This window comes from Phodopus roborovskii, unplaced genomic scaffold, assembly GCF_943737965.1.
Source record: "Phodopus roborovskii unplaced genomic scaffold, PHOROB, whole genome shotgun sequence".
Taxonomy (NCBI): Eukaryota; Metazoa; Chordata; class Mammalia; order Rodentia; family Cricetidae; genus Phodopus; species Phodopus roborovskii.
This window is the reverse complement of record NW_026126470.1, coordinates 22,048,336-22,061,643: the sequence shown is the minus strand read 5'-3', so window position 1 is coordinate 22,061,643 and position 13,308 is coordinate 22,048,336.

Here is a 13,308-nt window from a genome sequence, read left to right as displayed (position 1 = left end):
GTAATTGAATGTTTCAACACCCCTCCTCAAATAGTCTATTACTTATTCCCTAACTGAATGAATTCAGGTGATGTACTTCAGCATGGGTTTGCACCTGTGTCTGGAAGTTCTATGTGGTGACATTCTGACTCCCCATCTTGCTTTTGTATGGAGCTGGGTAGGAGTAAAAGCTTGTTTGAATAGACAAATATACTAGCCACCTGTGTTTAAATCAGGGTACTTCAGTTTATTCAAGACCTATCACTAATTACATGAAATGAGTATATGTGGAAAGGGAAACACCACGCTATTAGAGTTATATTTGATAGGTACTCTTATTACGTACACAGACATATCATAACCTGTCCTGGTGTCACAGTGGATGGCAAAGTGTTCTTTATTTGCATCCAAAAGAGGAACGCAAATAGAAAAAAAAAATCTATTGAACTAGTATAGGAATACAAATCCCATTTGCAGCGGACCATAGTGTCTTTCAAAGCTGTATTGGTCGAAGAATGTCATGGTGGTAATGATGTGGGTTATTTCTTTGAGGTAATATGTTTGCAGCATATGAGATGCAATGCTTGAGACTCTCATCTTTCCCTCCTGCTTTATGGCATTCAAGCATGGAGGTCCCTCTTGCCAAAACAACACTGGCATGTTGGCATCACCCAGACCACAGTTTTCTTAACTCTCATCAGCCTTTGCTCCTCTGCCAGGCTCTCTAAATGTAGATGAGAATTCTACTTTGGAATTTGGCAAGTACACTGTCCTTCTGCCATTGTCATGGATCCCAACGCCCCCTTTATTCTCAGCAGCTCTTTCCCTGTTAACTTATTTATGCATCGCTTCACAGAACTGTTTATCTTTGCAGCAATATGTAATGTAGTGCGTGGCTGGGTGGTGTAAGGAAAGTGACAGCATTTCAAAGCCTTAAGTATGTCTCCACATTTTAGAAATTAAAACCATAAAAGCTTGGGTTATAAATATACTTTCTGAAGATTGATTCATTAAAATTTAATACCAATCTGTTTCAGAGTCATCATTACTGAAATAGCTAAGTTGACTTATTCTAAGGGCCAAAATAAACAATATTTTTCCAACTACCAATTAAACACATATGTTTTTATATGAATTTCAAGATTATGGCCTAAAATCACGTTTAGACATTCTATATGCAAAGAAGTATTAATTCATTTATTTTGCTAGAAACATTCCTAAAATGATTGTGATAAGTAACATACATTTTGTTAAAAATCACACATAAAGCATGTTATCAACAGGATTTTGATATCTTTCTCTGTAAAGGGTTTATTTTACAGGACTCATTTTGTATTGTGCCACCGAGTAATATGAGTAGGTCCTTGTCTGACAGTGCAGTCATCAGAAAAAAGCACTGTGTGAATTGTGATTATTTGATGCTATCTTTGGCAAGATGAAGACAGAATGAGTACTTAAACTGTGAAACTAGCAAAGGTTTGTTATTATCATCACTTAAAGCTGCCAGTAGCCTGAGTTAAGTTTTGAAGAATATTTTAAAAGAAATGTTTCTGTTTGAAAAGCTCATAAACTCTACTTTTTAATTCTTCACATTTCCCCTTAATTTCAAACTTTGGATTGCTTACGATAAAACTGAGAGTTAGTAATTTACTTAAGTATGCAATTGATGCTATTTCCTTTTCCTCCAAATATGTAATTTTAAAAAGTTGCTGCTTGCAAAGGAATTCTGATGAGAAAAACTATGTATAATTTTTCTTCTTTAAGAATCATTGTGTAATTTTTTCCCATATGGTTTTCTTAATGTAACATAAAGTATACTCTTTTATTATCAACTACTGAATATGACTGTGGCATCTTGCATTTTTAATTCTTAAGATGATTAACACACACAGATAATGAAGGAGAAGCCATATATATATGTGTAGGCATGGGAAACCTCTGTATTGCCTTCTCAGATTTTCTGAGACCATAAATGGTTATACAATGTAATCTGTCATTATTTAAGAAGATAAAAGTAGAACTGACATTTGATCTAGCCATCCTACTACTTAGTATATACTCAAAAGAAATTAAATCAATTTGTTATAGAGATGTGCAGATTGTCATTTAAATTGCAGCACTATTCACAACAGCCCAGAGAAGAAAACACCCAAGTGTCCCTCAGGGGATTAATGGATAAAGCAAATGTATATATTCATAAGTAAATAATATAGATTCTCTAAAAAGAAAGAAATCATTTGTATGTAGATAAACCTAAACAAAATTATATTGAATGAAACAAGGTAGAAATTATCTCACTTACTTGGGAATCTAAACAGGAAGTTGAAAAGTTGAACTTCTAACAGCAGAGAGTAGAAGGATAGTCCCTGGCATCTAGAGCAATGGGGTATGTTTGGATAGATGTTTGTCAAAGCAGTCACAGAGTGGGGGATAAAGTTAAGATACTATGGCCAGAGAGATGACTTAGTGGGTAAATCTGCTTGCTTTCAAGCTATAAAATAGGATGGGACACACTCCTGTAAGTTGTTGCTTAGCTTCCCACAAGCTCACCATGGCATGCAAACCCTTCTGCATTTCCCAGTACACACACATGCAGAGGCATATGCAGATAAACACAGAGAGACACATATAGGCACACATTGTAGAAACAGTGACAATAGTGGCATCAACACTGGCAATAAGGGAAGTAGGGACATGGAATTTAATTGTTTTCTGGAGTCACCCATACAGAGATGATGGAGAGTAAAAGGAGCCAAAAGAGTTGAAAGAAGATAGAATTGTATGCAAGCCAAAGGGAGGAAGAAAGACAAGCCACAGAACGCAGATGGCAGTGAAGAGATTAAGACAAAAGTCTCACAGGATTTGGTTGCTGCAAAAGTTTTGAACACATTCATTTCCAATCTTAAAAGTTGATTTTGCCTTCATTTCATCAATATATCAGCAAGATCTGAATTATTTAGCCTCAATTATCATGTTTCCACTTTCCTTCCTCAATGACAATAACCATATGGGACCCTGTCTGTGCTTCTCCAGTCTCTAGTTCTCTAGTTCTCCAGTTCCCTTGCTCTTATTCATTTTTAGTCATCTTTACCACATTATCAATATGTTAGAAAAAATGTTCTCGCTTGTATTATTGAAAAATTTCTGTTTCCCTTTAAATAGAACACCAATAGTTGATTGACTGTAGCTCACTTAGGCATTATAGAGAGAAAAGAACTGAGAATTTTCTGTGGCTTACTTTAGAAAATGCTTGTTTTGATTTCGATAACAAGAAGGTAAAGGTAACTTGCTTTTTAAGTGGATGATTCTTCTTCAAACTTGGAGTCAGTAACCCAAGCTCTTTCCATTTATCAGTTAATTTATAGACTGAACTTAGAGGAAGTACATAAAATTATATGTCAGAGGGATACATTGTTTTTTACTTACAAGTGCAATGTGACACTACTCCAACTATTTGGCTAGTTATACCCAGTCACATGAAAATAACTAGTTGCAAAAGAAGTTAGGTGGTATACTGGCTGATCAAAGTGGTAAAATGGGATAATGTAAAGTTTCTTAATACAGAAATTCCTCCCTAACCTGCTAAGGCTCCCACTGTGTTTCATAACATATGATCCTACAGAAGAAGTCATGTATGATTATAAACACAAGGAAATCCTTCTTACTACTAAATATGGCATTTTCATATACATACTTAGATAACTAGATTTGATGCTTCCTGCATTTGTGAAATTTTTGGATCCTTCAGAAAAATCTACTTATTGTTGAGATTTTGTTGGTGCAGCTTCCCTGTCATACTCTAACATGTCAAAGTTTGGAACTGGTAATTCAATATAGTCACTGAAATGAAGTTATAGGAAGGTATTGACTAGTTTGCCAAGGCATGTCTGATATATCATCAGATTTTGATAGTTCATAAACTTAATATAGGGTATTTTATTACTTTGTTAAATTTATTCCTAAAATAAAAAAAATTGTTTTATATCAGATTTAGTGTAAGATTCCAAAAAGGACAATGCTTTCTAGTCCTGAAATTTAAATGTTTCACTTAGCTCTTCTTCTTGAGAGCTTGTTTGGAAGTTCTAGCAGGGAAGCACAACTATATGCATTCCCTTGGCCAAATATTAGTACTCCTCTATTTGGGTAAGGTCATTCTGTTCCAGAAAGAGCACAGCTTCAGGAGGAATGCACATGAAGAGGTGGCAGAGAAAGGAGACAACCACTTAGCCAGTCAGATCAGCCTAATCAATCCTTGCAATTAATGGGGTGACAGGTGTTACAGCCAGATCACCCTCCCATCCTTAATGAAGCTTCTTAAAACTCCCAAACAATTATAAAATCTTTTTATTATCATTATTATTTAATTATTTAGTGTTTTCCTCTCACAGAGACGAGAGCCTGACAATATGGTCATTCCATGTCCATATTGTCAGTGACTGAGGTCCTACACTTAACAAAAATTTCTTTGAATGTGTAAATGCACAGAAAAAATTAACCCTCCTTTCTTTGAAAAAGGCAGTATGGTAAAAGAAAGTTGTCCTTTCTGGAAGTATGTAAAACATGGAGCTTAAGGAAAGGTGAGAAGATATGGAAAACTTATACAAGAGAAAGCTTAATGGGGCAGAGTGTGGCTTTTCGGCTGCTTCATTGTGGTCTTGGTTAAACCATAAGGCTTCATTTCAGAACGGCTCTGACAAGTAGTCAAGTGTTTCCAGGGAAGCTGTGATCTAATTTCCCAGGTTACAAAATTATATAGCCTTTCCCAGTTATCCTACAGTTACATCTCTCTTCCTTTCATTTTTGCTAAGCTGGAAGACTACCCAACTCAAATCAAGGAAACAATCTTCAGTTGTAAATATGGGCTACCTCACTGGTAATCTTCAGATATTCTCGTATTTTGTGTTTGTCATTTAATCCCTGTTTAAAATGATTATTAAGTACCTTTCAGTAAACATGTTAATCAGCAGAAAATCTTGGTGAGCTGAAGTTCTGTGATAAAGTACTGCTATTTGAAGACTTAATTGTGCATTATCACATTGACTAAAATACAATTTTGATCTTAAAAATGTTCAGTTGAGTTGAGTGATATTTACAGAAAATGGTATTTGTTAATGTACCTACCAATAAAAATATGTGTAATTTTTTGTCTAGTATAAAAGTCCACAAAAGTATCTACATTGTTCTTTAGCAAGTTGACATTTCTTGAAAACCAAATGTGTAAGGCCCTGTAACATGTTGTGACAGATGAAACCAGCTCCAGGACACATTTTATAAACAAGTCATCTCACATTAGAATATCATACTTTAATTGTCTTTTCAAAGTGTAGCTTTGAATGCAGTGCCTTTCCAATGCAGTGCCTTTTTTCTCCAGTGAAATAGCATGAATGGCTGGAATTGTTTGCTCATTTCCTTAAATGAATTTTAGTTCATTCTAGTGGGATTACTCTTTGCACATCTTGAACCAGCAACCCCAGAATGTGTTTCTCTTTCAGTTCATACATAAAAGAAATAAAATTTTAGAAATAAGAGTGATTACACAGGTCATGGAGATAATTCAACAACAGGTAAATAATTCAGTTTTATATCTAGAAGTTTGAGTGAATATTTAATTTGTAAATCACCTGACGCACCAGAATCCAGTGCTAAACATTTGCATTAGAAAAAGAGAAAAAGATTATATTTCTTAAAGAGTAAAATTTTGCAGGGTTCTTCAAAACAAGTCTGTACTCAGCTATTTAAATTCATAAAACCAATGAAACCAATGAAGCTTGTGCTAGAATCATTTCTCCACTTCAGTTACCACACAAGACTTTAAAAGTGTACTCTAGCCAGCCTTGAGAAATACTGGGTTATCATTTAGTGGTTGTGTGTAGAAATGGATGCCTACACAGGCTCTCTTTGTGAGGTAACACCAGGACACAACTTTGGTATAAATGTCCCCAAACTTATCCAGGTCACAGCAGTATTTCATGGGAAAATGTTTCTTAAAGATACTCTACTAGAACCTTCACCCCCAGTGATTAATGTTTGTGGTGCTAGATGGTACTTTGTATCTATTGAAAGAGAAAAGCTATATCAATACAAACCCTGAAAACTACAACTGAGACCTGCCTGCAAGACAGACCACCCTCCCATCCTTAATGAAGCTTCTTAAAACTCCCAAACAATTATAACATCTTTTTATTATCATTATTATTTAATTATTGCAATAGTGGCACAAATTCTATGGGAGTAACCATCCACTTTTAAAAATTGAATTTAAGGCTAATTCCACTAAATGGAACCCATACATGATACTCATAAAATGGTCAAGAACCAGAGACTAGATAGGTTATGAGACTAAGGAAAGCCTAGTGATATTATTCTACTAGAAGAATAAAGCAAAAAATAATTGCCAATGACATATTGCTGTACTCTGAGATCAGAACATTGCTCAACCCTCATTGAAGAAACTTTTCCCTCTACTGGGTGACAAGTGACAAAGAGACCAAAACTGGATAACATTAAAACAATTATAGGCTTTGGAACAATCATCACTAAATAGGATGTCTTTATCAATTCCTCATTCACAACAGATTATGGATCTACTTGAACAGGTGCTGAACACAGAAACATGTTATCTGCATTTGTATTTAAAAAATATTTTTCATTTTACATACTAACCTCAGTTACTCTTCTCCCACCCCTCCCCCTTCCAATTCCCCCATTAACTCCTCAGAGGGGGGGGAGGGTAAGGCCTTCCTTTGGAAGTCAACAAAGTCTGGCATACCCAGTTGAGGCAGGATCACATCCCTGCTCCCTATATCAATGCTGGACAAGATATTCCACCACAGGTAATGGGATCCATAAAAGCTAGTTCCTGTACCTGAAATAGGTCCTGGTTCTACTTCCAGGGACCTCCCAAACAGATCAAGTTACATAGCTGTTACCCAATTAGAGGATCTAGTTTCTTCTATGCAGGTTTCACAGCTCCCTCTAACTCAGATCAGCTGTCTCTGTGGTTTTCCTCATCATATCTTGATGCCTACCCTCTACCGTTATTCATATGATCCATACTCCCTCTCTTTAACTGAACCCCAGGAGCTCAGCCCAGTTCTTGCCTGTGGGTCTCTGTATCTGCTTCCATCAGTTACAGGATGTAGGTTCTATGATAGCAATTAGGGTAGTCACTAATTTGATTAAAGTAAAAGGCCCATTCAGATACCCTCTCCACTATTGCTAGGAGTCTTAGGGTCCACAAGGATGATCCCAGACATACCATATGCTAAGAAATGTGACAATTGTTTTACAAGTAGAAAGAAAAAGAACCAGGAAAACATGCAAATATGTACTGGCATTTTGGAAGCAGAGCTTGCACACTTTCATGCTAATACTAGGAAAAATGCAGGAATTTCTTGTCTCTTCATTTGCACATTGTGTTTAATATACTAGTTTATTTACTTGTCTCTCCATCTACCTATAAATTCTTTCTGCTGTGATCTCACTGAAATACTTTTGTGTTTTTCTCTTACTTTTTTTATTGTAAAATTGATAGTGAATGCATTCACTGTTTTTTTTCTTTTTGGGAGATATCATGAATAGAATATAATATTTAATACATTTAGATATTAAACATTATATCAAATAAAAACAAAGCAACAGCAATTTAAGAAAAAAAAAAACCAAACTCTTAATTTTTGAAGTGTTAGCTGCTTTGCTATTTTTCCTGTAGTGAAATCTGATGTCCCAGACCACTTATTTGTTGGGGAATGGGATTTCTTTAGTTGTATTCCTTTCACTTGCAGTTATAATTTTGTCAGTCTTTTCTCCCCCACCCCCATCTGTCTCTGCCTATTTCTATCTCTTCTTTACTTGATCCTTTCCTTCCTTCCTCTCAACCTCTCTTCCTTCCTTATTTCCTTCCTCCACACCTTCTTGCTGCCTTCATGGCTTCCAGTCACCATGCCAACCATTCATGGTTTTCCTCTTCCAGACTCTGCCTCTTGAATGCTGAATGCTTGAGTTTTTCTCTTTTACCTGATATTAGTTAATGGTTTGAAAAGGTATTGCTCTTTAAAAAAGATTATCTCATTGGTCTTACTATTTTTCTATCATCTACATTATTTATTTATGTATAAATCTGTATTAGGTTTTTCCTCTTCTCCTTATTTCTTTGATATATAATTTTATTTAAGTCCCTAGTTTAAGTTTAATGTATATCTTGGGTATTTATAATTCCCCTTAAATTCTTGTTGTCATTTGGTGTCTTAAGGGTGTGTTTTACAAGTGTGAACATTTAATGCTGTTTTCTTTTAACTTTCTCAGTGCTTCTGATTTCATGGGTGTGAATTTTTTTTTTACTCTTAGTTATCCTACATTGTTGATTAATATTTGGATTTTATATCATGGATATGCCAGGAATAACTCTATTTCTTATTATTGGAGTTAGTGTCATGGATTGCTTTGAATAATTCAAAGTTTATTTCCATGATTAGAATCAAAGTTCCTTAAGAATAAGGATTACTAATTCTTGATACATTGCTTAACACCCCTGTTCAAGTCTACTAAATAAGTGGATAGGTGCTGAGTATAAAGGCATGAATGGAGGTATGTTTCCTGGACTGCTCCCGGAATATTTATGAGTGGATGTAATAACAGGATAGCATTTAATTTCATGTTCTGACTCGTGACATTTTTCTCTTTCTGCTCATTTAAACTGACCTTTCAGCTAATTGTGCTTGTAGACATAGATAACCATAGAAGTTACAAGACTAATCAAGAGAATGGATAGTTGGAGGCCACTCTAGGCTACATGATGCAATTCAGCCCAAAGAAAAAATTTAAACAAATGATAGTTAGCTATATGAAAATGGTATGAAAATATCCCAGGCAAACTGATATTTACATAGTAAATAACTTATAAATGTAGATAATCTTGGTTAGAAAAGAGTTTGGTGAATTCTGAAAGCAGAAAGAATTCAACAATCAGGTTCTTGTGTGCAACCTAAGTGCTATCATGAAAGAAGCCTGGGTATGTTGAAGAAAAACTATCTCACAACCATCCGTTGTGGTACTAAACATTGTATGGTAGGTGCAAAGCAAAACAGATAGCATATGATCAGAGTAGAGAGAGAGAGTCACAGTGTTAGGGGAACAAAACAAACAAACAAAAAACAAAAACAATGTACATGCTGTTGAAGACAAAAGGAGATGAAGGATCTGTGTCTCTCTGGAATAGAAAACACGAAGGGCAGTGGGATTCATCTGCCAGCATTTTAGTGTGCAGCAAGTGGTGGTGTGAGGAGCAATATAAAATTCAACTGGTGATGATTTGAACGATCATTGGAAAACTGAGGAGACAATGCATGCTACCTTGGTCCTCACAGAAATAGGATGGTAGCTGAGAAGCATTTACCTAGTGTATGCTTTACATAGGGTAGGCACCAACTAAATATTTTAATATGCTTTCAGTTTGACTTAATGTGACAATGCTTCCCTGTTTTCCTCAAATTGAGTACTTGCTATGTGGCTTATTATTTAATTTTAACCCGGTGCCAAGAGATTTATGATTTTTTACTGCTTCAATTCTTTTTCCATTTTTTTCATAATGAATATTTATTAATATCTACTTTATTAGGTACTGAAGAAAAATTGTATGTTATAAATGCAGTTTTCAGTATGAAATCTTGAGTCACAGTTCTCTTAAACATTCAAGATGGCAGCACTTCTATAGGTGTAGAAATTTCCTGTACCAGTTTTTTCAAAGTACTTTATTACTAAACATATTCATACTGTACACTTAAAAGGTATTAAAGTCAATGATAGAATGAGAATCATCCTTTCATGAATTATAGATCTGTATCATCTTAAATTTTATTCATGGAGGAAAAACATCATTTCAAAATAAAGGATAACATTTTTTTTTTCAAATTATGAGCACTTTGCAAAAATTTTCATCTTTGTGGACATGATCAGTCTGATCTTGTTATGCATTTTACAAGACAAAAACCTCAAATGTTAGGCCGATATAACTTAGGCAAATTAACAAAAAAATATTAAATTACTTTGGCTCTTATTCCATGATTTTTCAGCAGAAGAAAGTGATGTTTTTTCTTAAATGTAGTATAACTCCACAGTACCAGCTGAGGGTCAATGTATTTAAATGTTGTGTAACTCCACAGGATGAGCTGAGGGTCAATGTGTTTCTTTTAAGTTTGTAGCTCAGGAATGTTGGAATACTGACTGCAAAAGAGATGGAAGAAAAAATGTCAGAATTTTGTTGTTGCTGCACCAGGAAATTTACCAGTATTATATTTGCTAGAAACAATGCAATCAATTCTACTTGTCTCAATAACTTGTTTATCTCATCTGACAGACTTTGTGATTTTCCTCTTGAAGCAGGCAAGTCTGGTCCTACTTCAATAGAATTTGACAGCAAGTTAATCAGTGGTATGGGCTACTGAGTAATATCTAATGGAGCAAGATGACTGGCCCTATTTTTCTCTTCCTTATGCTCAAAATACTGTTTCAAGTGCAAAGCGAGTGCCCTAGAGCTCTGTGAGGCCATACTTCATAAAGCATCAAATGCATATTTCTGAACATTGCCTTTCTGTAACTAGCACTGCACCAACTAAGTCTTAGCAGTTCTATTGCCTCTTCACCGTGAGTAAGAAATATCCCATAGGGATTTAAATTTGTAAATTTGACTCCTCAGCCTTAGGCAAAGGACTTTGTGAGAGAGAGAAAAAAAGTTAACTTCTTAGTCTGCTCAAAGTATATTTTGGTTGCTGACATATAATTAAGAAACTGTTGATTTTTTGAGGGTTTTTTCCCCAGAAATACTGTAAATGAATTAATTGTTCCGTTAGATGAGCTATTGTATTCTGAGCTTCTTACTCCCTTCCAAAAGAATGTCATTGCTTAACAGGCCCAGCTAAAGCCCACAGAGTGCTAAAATGGTCGCTGGCCTAAGACATGATACCTTCTTTGTTCCAAAAGAACCACTAATTAATTTTAAGAAGTCACCATAGGAAATTGGATACACTTATAGAAGAAGTATGTGAACAGAATGGACATATTTGGTGTTTCATTACAATCAGATCTCTTAATGTATCTTTTCTTAATTGATAGGAGATAGGATAGCACCATTTACATCCATTAATCTCCTAAAATGACAAAATTACATAGGCTACTCATTTGTCTGCATCCTAAAATAGGATGTAGGAAAATTGAAGTAGGAAAATAAAGCTTTACATTTATTTTAAAGTGTTATTAGTATCCCACATTCTTTCTGTGTTCTTATTTCTTTTCGGCCTATAACATTGCAAGATCAACCCAAAGCTATGGGCCAATGCAAGCTTATTATTTTAAGTTGGGTACAAGTTCCCTACTTAACATGTATGTTAAGTATATACACATTATTTTTATTGACTGGAGATGTGATATGAAAGAATACATGATATGGGGTATATTGATGAGATTAGGGAAATATATTTCCAATAAGCAAGGCCATATTCAGAGAACAAAAAGGTGAGGAAGGAGTTGAGAACTAACTATGAGAAGTGTGAATAGGTACAATGAGGCCAGCATCTACGTTTTCTTCTCTCTTTTTTGAGGTAGAATCTTGTAATAACTTTGTGTAAATCTTTATTTAAATTCTTTATTCTGTAGTCTTATATATTTATTTGATGAAATAGCATGGTCATATGCTTTACATCAAAGTAATCATGAAGCTTACTCCTTCTGTTAGCTACTCTACGTCTTGGAGTATCATTTATCAGCAAGACACTCATGACATGGGAGGTCAGATAAAATTATTGCTCATACTTTATTGGCTCTGCACAGTTTTCCATTTAGTGGCTCATAAACTCCTTCCCACATAAAATGTCATTTCTGACTGCAGGTATCTTGTCCAACAACTATGAGGATTTTAGTTCAAAACTGCAAAATGTGTGACCAAACAAATTAGGGGTTACATGGATTTGATAGCATAAAGATTGAATACATTTTATCTTATAGATTAAGGACTACTAGCCTCCAAAACTGGTGACTTCTAGTTTACATCTTTACAAGAATCTTACAAGGAGGAAACTATCTTTAATGGCCACTGTTTGTGAATTAACCAACTAGTTGCTCCTTGCTAGGTGTTGTTATGATTCCCAAGTGGCATTTATTTTTTTTTTAATTTATTTATTGTTTTCCAAAGAATATGAAGGAAAAAAAAGAAGCATTGCTCATGGATTCATTGTCTAATGTGGGATCTTAGCATTCTCTCCATAATGTCTTCACCAGACACCAGACCTTTTCTAGCATTACTATTATTGGTAAAGAAGCATCTTTTTAAAAAGAAATTTTACCATGTACTATTTTTATATTTTAAGCCCAAACCTCTCTAAATTGGGTTTTCTAATTAAAGTGTTAACATAAATATGAATATAAATTTTCTGTTATACCACACACACTGCTAAAGATCTGATACACTTCTTTTTAGACTTGTGAGAATGTTATTAGCTTTAAAAATTTTTACTATAGGGAAATGTCACATCCAAGAAAGTATAATACTTCTACTTCAAGAAGTCAATTTCTCAAATATTCTAAAACTGCTAGTGTTCTCACAGGTACCTTTTATATCTTTTCATTATTATCATTATTGTTAGGCTTCATTGACTTATTTTAAACCTAATGTTTTTTATTTTTGTTTCCTGTTTTTATTTTGTGGTAGTTTTGCTGTATTAAATGTGTATCCAACATAACGTTTAGATGTAGGAAATCTTAGTTCTTACAAATACTGTCACTCTTGTGTGAAGCTACATTTCTTTTGTGCCTTAAATTACATGGAGGTATTTGCTTACTCCAGCAGTTCCTTCTCCTTGACTCATGTACAAAGTTACGCGCATCACTTGATGGACATAAAATGGCTAATGCCTTCTTCTTGACATCCACAATTTCTGATTCCTAGCTACAGCACATATTTTCATTCACTACCCCAGTACCAGTGCTTTTCATACTCAATTCATGTCACTCAAGCAGCCAAATTAGTCTCTGCCACAAGAAAATACCTTCTTTTCTTTGTCATCATCAAACTTGAACTGTTTAAAATGAAGATAAAATTTACTTTCCTTTTGAGACTACTTCAAAATCTCTTGAAATATCTTCTTTTTTTGCACAATAGAAACTAAATAGCCTTAGATGTAGTCTTCCTCTTCCCGAAGAGAGTACACAATCTCCTAGAACAGGAATTACAGAGCTATCAGGTAGGTGCTGGGAAGCAAGCACTAGCCTTCTTCAGGAACAACTACTCTTAGCCTCTGTGCTATCTCTCCATTTCCAACCCTTGTTCACTTTTACCTT